Below are 7,500 nucleotides of genomic sequence, written 5' to 3' on the forward strand. Positions count from 1 at the left end.
ATGACAACAGTTAGCGAAGAGAGTGCCGGAATGTTTAGAAGAATAACATTACTATTCGAAGTCCAGTGGAGATTTATGGAATGTATCTTGTAAAATTTTGAGTTTTAGGTAGATTGAAAAGGATCAGAGGAAAGTGTGTTTCAGAGGTTACAGCTGGAAATGAAGAAATATGGATCCTATTACTTGATTTTTCAAAAATACATTTACACAAGAAAAAGTCAAGATGATTCAAAATAATTTAGTGGTGCGGGGAGGGAAGGGGAGGCACGGAATTACCAAGCTCAGAAGAATAGCGACCATGACAATAGGGAAATAAAATAATTACGAATATTGTGGTAGATGGGGAGAGGGTGAAGGTTATTGGTAAGAATGCACGCGTTGATAAGACAAGGATGGATTATATAAGCTGTTAATTTTCTGAAACTATATGTACTTTGAGAATAACCTGGTAAGGACGAAACGTCAGTGAATAAAACTCCAACTGTTCTCTGTGTCTAACTCACCACCCTTCCACTCATAAGACAAAAGCTTTAGACTTGTTCATGCTCAAAATTGTGAAGAGTCATACCAAAGGTGAGGTGCGTACTCCATATAAGGACCAATAGGTTCACTATATGAGGCTAGTAGCTAGGTTTGAGTTCAATGAATCTTGAAGGAGTTACAAAGCAAACAACTATAATTAAGAATTTCCTAGCAAAAGGTAAAGTAAGAGTTTTATAGTTGAGTTGACTAGTAACGAAGAGACTATTTTTTTCTCATAAAAAGAAAATCTAACGTTGAAGAAGTGATAGCTCCGTGAAAAGTTTTGTTAAATGGAGATATAGAGATAGTGAGTTTTAATAATGGCATTGGAGACACTAAGTTTCCTTGACGATGACACGAAAGCCTTAAGCCTTAAATTTTGCAGAGGTTCTTATGTGCCTATGGGGATCAGATTGAGATAAAAGTCTGCAGAATGAAGTACAACGGCGAGCCACAAAACTGATTCCAAATATCAAAAATAAATCATACGAAAATCGACTTAAGCACATGAATCTGTTTTCCCTAAAAAAGCGTAGACTCAGAGGTGACTTGATACAGGTCTTTAAGATTTTAAAGGGAATTGACAACATCAAAAGTGACCAAATTTTCACATTGAATGAGAATCAGACAAGAAACAATGGTCTCAAACTGTCCGGAAATAGATTCAATTTGGAAGTAGGTAGAAACAACTTTGCCAACCGTGTAGTTAATGAATGAATGGACTAATGTCACCAACATGACGATGTATAATAGATCTACACTCGAGTAATTCATTTATGAATTAAGAAGACTCTTAATATTGGAGGTAAACTCTTGTTATTTGTGAGGGTGGGTGGAGGCAGAATAATCAAAACAAGGTTAGTTTCAACATAAAGACTTTGAGTAAGTTATCAAGGAGAGACAAAATAATTTGCCTATGCACAGAGTCAGCACGGAAGCACAGTTTTTAAGACCAACATGTGGAATTCATTTGGACTGTGGGCCTTCTTAGTTTAAAGGACAACTAATACATGATGAAAATAATATAAAGAAAATTCTGATGAAAGAGTGTGTCAGACAGGGAAGAGACAGTATGACTACCACTTAAGTCACCCACGATCTTGCAAAATTTTGAACAGGGAGTTCATCTTTTCATAAAAAAAGAGACCGTCACTGATGTTACAGTAATTAAAGAGAGAAAAAAGAGAGAGAGAGAGAGAGAGAGAGAGAGAGAGAGAGAGAGAGAGAGAGAGAGAGAGAGAGAGAGAGAGAGAGAGGAGTAGTTTTTTAGTTATCCATCTATTTTTTCATTTATGTGTTTTTGTTTCCTTATTCATTAATTTTTTAATTTCTTTGTTTATTCATTTCTTGATTTTTTCTCTATTTTCTTATGTACTATTTATCTATTTTTTATTTTATTATTTTGATTCATTTCTTTATATCCTTTTCTTTATTTCTTTATTTCTTTCTTTCTTTCTTTCTTTCTTTCTTTCTTTCTTTCTATCTTTCTTTCTTTCTTTCTTTCTTTCTTTCTTTCTTTCTTTCTTTCTATCTTTCTTTCTTTCTTTCTTTCTTTCTTTCTTTCTTTCTTTCTTAATTTATTTATTTATCTACTTATTTATTTATCTATTTATTTATTTATTTATCTATTTATTTATTTATTTATTTATTTACATATTCATTTATTTATCTATTTATTTATTTATTTATCTGTTTGTTTACTTCTTTATTTCTTTATTTCCTTATTTCTTTATTTCTTTAATTCTTTAATTCTTTATTTCTTTATTTCTTTATTTTTATTTCTTTGTTTCTTTATTTCTTTAACTTTTATTTATTCATTCTTCATTTTAGTTTTTATATATCTATTCATCTGTTCATCTATTTGCTTGATTATTTACTTATTTATGTATTAATGTACTTAATCTTTTTCATTAATTTATTTATGTATATATCTATCTTTATTGTATAACTATTTCTGTTTTATTTTATCTATTCATTTATTTATTTACTTTTATTATCATTATTATTATTATTATTTTTTTTTAAGAAATGCTGTTCACAAGTTTTAGGGAATGTAGAAGGAATTAAAAGTAAGAGGCTTTTAATTTATTATTTGTGAAAATGTTTTTCGTTCGCGAAGGGCAGATCTATCACCATTTAAGATAGAAGTAAATGGTTCCGTTATTTTTTCTTGATATATTATCCTAGTCTTAACAGCTGCTTCGACAAGATTATCTAAAATCACAGGCAACAGATTTAGGCCTCTTCTAGCTTAAATTGTTTTCAATACAATGACGATTTTGATGGAATATGTCGAAACAGCAATGTGCCAACGCCTGTAATTACAGTGTTGGTTAGTTATGCAAAGAATTTAATCTGTTTGAAACTTGCAATTATTGTACAAGGACACAGTTGCTGTGATATTATTACCTTGTTCTAGTAAGCAGATATGAAGGGTTTTGTCCCGGGATTTCCGAGTACAATCCAAATGATTCAATGTAGACACGGACGATCCGCCTTTACGCTGTCTGATGACACAAAACAAAGATGGCGCCTTCGGCTTAAATATTTTACAGTAGAGTTCCTTGTCACCTTCAATGGATTAGCTATATAACAATGTAAATTATTCATCTCTAACTCTAACGTAATTTAAGCTGCACGGTGTATGTTGGTAATTAATTTCAGAAACAGAGGCTGATCTACAAAGTGACTGAATTTGTGATGCAAAACAAAATAGTTACAACCGTTTGTGCCTCACTTGCACGACCATCACTGTCAAATACATATTCACAGCTTTGAGTTCCACAATACTATGAAATAAAATATAAATGGAACGATGTGAACAGACAATAAGCAGATAACACTAAAGAAATACTTGTGAAAAACGATATAGAAACATTGAGGAAGGTGATATAGTAGATAAAGAAAAAATGGCTCAAATAAGTATTACACTAACAAATAGTAATAATCAAATAGTAATAATCAAATAGTAATAAACAAATAGTATTAATAATATAAAATGAAAGACTGTAGAAGCGGTATCAGTGCAAATAAATGACCTACTAAGTATTGATGATTAGTATGATGATACGTTTAGTGTTCATTTCATCTTAGTTCACAGGTAATTTTGAGCTTCCAAGTGTCACTCAAGTAGCTGGAAAATCTGGTAATAGGATTTTCTATCAGCAAAAATAAATAGATAAATAAATGAATGAATAAATAAATAGATAAATAATTAATTAATTAAATAAATAAATAAATAAATAAATAAATAAATAAATAAATAAATAAATAAACAAATAAACAAATAGATAAAAAAATAAATAAGCACTGTATAAACAAATAAATAAATTAATTGATTAACTAATTAATTAAATAATAGATAAGATAAATAAGTAAAATAGAAAAAAAAATCTGATCAAAATTATGATGACCAATAGATGCTTTTGCAAAAGTGTTCTTAGGCAAGAAATAAAGAATCTATACTGAACAAAGAAACCGGAGAGGGCTTTACGTATTTCCTAGACGTTTCTCAAATTATGAGAGACGTAACTCCGATCAGTGAAACGTAGATGATTTCCATCAGAAACTAGAGTAACGGTGGCGGCATACTACACATGCTACTTGCTTTTCCTAATTCGTTTGAGTAGGAACGACTTTGGGAACGATATTTCGTTTTTTTTTTGTTTGTTTTTTTTAATTCCAAATGTAAAATTACTCTTGCGACATATAATGAGAAGCTGAATGACAAATTATGAGAAGTTAAACCTATACGAATGTTAGACATATTGTTGAGATGTTCTTACGAAAGACTAACATATTTTAACCGAAGTCGTCTGTACTCAAACGAAGTAGAAAAAGCAAGTAGCATGCTATCGAAAAGTGCCTAGCATGCCGCCACCATACGTTTTCTCAACGACTCAGGAAATATTCAAGTGGAATATCATGTGGTAGCCATTAATTGGTTAAACCCAGAACGAATTTCGAACTTTCGAATGTCACAGACGTGTGTCGTGCAAAGCGCTGGTGGCGTGATCGGAAGCGTGCGGGTCTCGAATCTTCGTATTTTACAGATTCGAGTCCCGCACTCCTCTCCGACACTCAATATTGTCTGTTACCTTCCCCGATAGACCAAGGACATAAAACAAAAGTGAGAGCTTCGGTTTCCCCATCCTGGCATCTCACACTTGAGAAAAACTACAAAGCCCGAAAGAATATCAGAAAACTAGAATAGAAAATAATGAGTAATCATAGCATATAAACAATGATAGCTTGTAGAAATAATTATTCGAAACGTGAAAATGTTGCATGACGTCAAAACTGAATACCAACTAATCAGAAGAGATATAATGTGGCGAATGAGGACCAGCCAATCGGACGAACAGCCGAAATGATGTTACGACTGAAGACTAGCTAATCAGAAGAAAAAGCAACATGATGTCACAAATTGTTTACTGGGATATAGAATGAAAGAAAGGGACTACAACATGGAAGAATTGTTGAAGATAGTTAAACAGAATGTTAAGATATTGAACGATGGGCAGCTAGACGCCGAAGGCCGTTAAAGGCGAAGCCGATCACCCCGGTTAAGCCGGGACGGGCACAGCCGGGGCCTCGTTAAGATCAAATTAACGAATACAACAGGACAGGAATACAAAATAGTAAAAGAAAAATAAATAACACTAGAAAGATCTTTGGTACAGCTTCATAATGTGATAATGGCTCTTTCGGCTATACACTTTCCACGTGCTCACTGACAACAGTGCCACCATGAACTCACACCCATTAGAGAGATATGTTGTCATTTCTGAACTAGCTTATCATCGACAACATCGTTATCAATGAGGCAGAGGGTACTGACAACGCTGTCAATGCTCACTCCGCCTTCATGTCCATCATCACCTGTGAACCAGTTTGCTTTGACAACAAGGTCAACAGTGATCGAGCCAAATGCATACGAACAAGATTAAGTTGGTGCCAGCGTGTTCTGGATAAGTAACGTAGATCACGTAATCATCGGTGATAAAATAAATGAATGAATAATTGAATGGATATATAAGTAAGAAAATAAATAAACAAATGAATGAATGAATGAATTAATAAACATATAAGTTAATAAGTAGATAAATAAAATAAAGGATAAATAAACGATATACAAATGAAAAACAAAGAAGCAAATCAGCATCCAAACAAACAAACATATGAATGAATAAAGAGATGAAAAAATAGGTAAATATATAAATAAATAAATGAATGGTTAATAGATCAGAAAACGAATAAATGAATATATAAATGAATTAATAGATAGATAAATTAATAAATAAATTAAACATTTCAGTCAAGGACGGAGATACATTATTGGTAAAACAAATATAATTGTACATAAATCGTTTCGACGCTAAAAAAGATAAATATATAATCCATGCAAGCGACTCTACGTCTGTGCCATTCTATATCAGTCCCTCCCACCTAGACAAACACAAACACAAACACACACACACACACACACACACACACACACACACACACACACACACACACACACACACACACACACACACACACACACACACACACACACACACACACACACACACACTCACACAAACAAAGTATTAATTGTATGAGTAATCTTGAGTCATCCCTGGGACCGTTGCCAAATAGCCTCGGGCCACGGATATCGTACAAGAGAAACTAGAAGCAATAATCTCGTTAAGAATCTGGCTGAATGTGATTTTATAGAAAATAGTTAAACAAGTTATTTTGAATAATTAGCAATATAGGGCATAGCAGGTTCAAACATATCTCTGAAAAATTGCCCGGCGAGGTAAATACATTATTTCAAGTAACCGAAAGAAAAACGTTACATATTTACCCTAAATAAATGTTCATTGTATGCTTATTCTTAGTATAAATGATGACTTTCTGTATATATTCATTTATGCATTTATCTAGTTACATATCTATTTATTTGTTTATTTATTTATTATCTTAATAGATAAATGTTTATTGCTTGTTTATTGATCCCACCACGAGTAATAACTATCAATTTCCTCATATATACATAAATCTATTTCTCTATTTGATTATGTCTTTATTAACTTATTTATTCATCTATTTATTAATTTTTATTTACTTGTTATTAATTGGTTAATTTTTTTATTTATTTATTTACCTATTCTTTTACCTATTTATTCACTCATTCTATTTTCATGTAATATTTATCTATTCATCTTATCATATTTTATTTTCTATCTTTCTTTTTTTGTCTGTAATAGGACGGGATATTAGTCACTGCGTCTACTGTATGCCGAAAAAGAAAAAAGAGAATAAAAAGAACGAAATGATTGATTTGGCTGAATGGGAAATATCGATCCCTCTTCTGGGAGACTGCACAGGTGAAGAGGGCATTAGTGTATTATTCTGGCCCATTTCGTCATTACCCTCATTATACAGGAGAGGACGCGAAGCGAAATAATACGAGAGTAGGCTCATGGCCATATCGAAATAGGTCACGCTTGTTGAGAAGTCAGAATTGGTTCTTCACATAAACACATGTGTACACACACACACGCGCGCGCGCGCACACACATATACACACACACACACACACACACACACACGCACGCACATACGTACAGACACATAAAAAAATTGAAAGATGGTAAATTCGAAAGAAATAAAATTCTTATATATGTATATATATATATATATATATATATATATGTATGTATATATATATACATATATATGTATATATATATATATATATATATATATATGTATGTATAATGTATATATATATGTATGTATATGTATATATATATGTATGTATATATATATATATATTTATGTATATATATATATGTATATATATATATGTATATATATATATATACAAATATATGTATGAGTGGATGGGTGGTGAGATAAACACAGGGAACCGTTTAGGGATTTATTCTGACGTTTCGTCCTTACCAGGACTTCTTCAGAGTACAT

The sequence above is a fragment of the Oratosquilla oratoria genome, chromosome 32 (assembly GCF_046742065.1).
Source record: "Oratosquilla oratoria isolate Oo_2021 chromosome 32, ASM4674206v1, whole genome shotgun sequence".
Taxonomy (NCBI): domain Eukaryota; kingdom Metazoa; phylum Arthropoda; class Malacostraca; order Stomatopoda; family Squillidae; genus Oratosquilla; species Oratosquilla oratoria.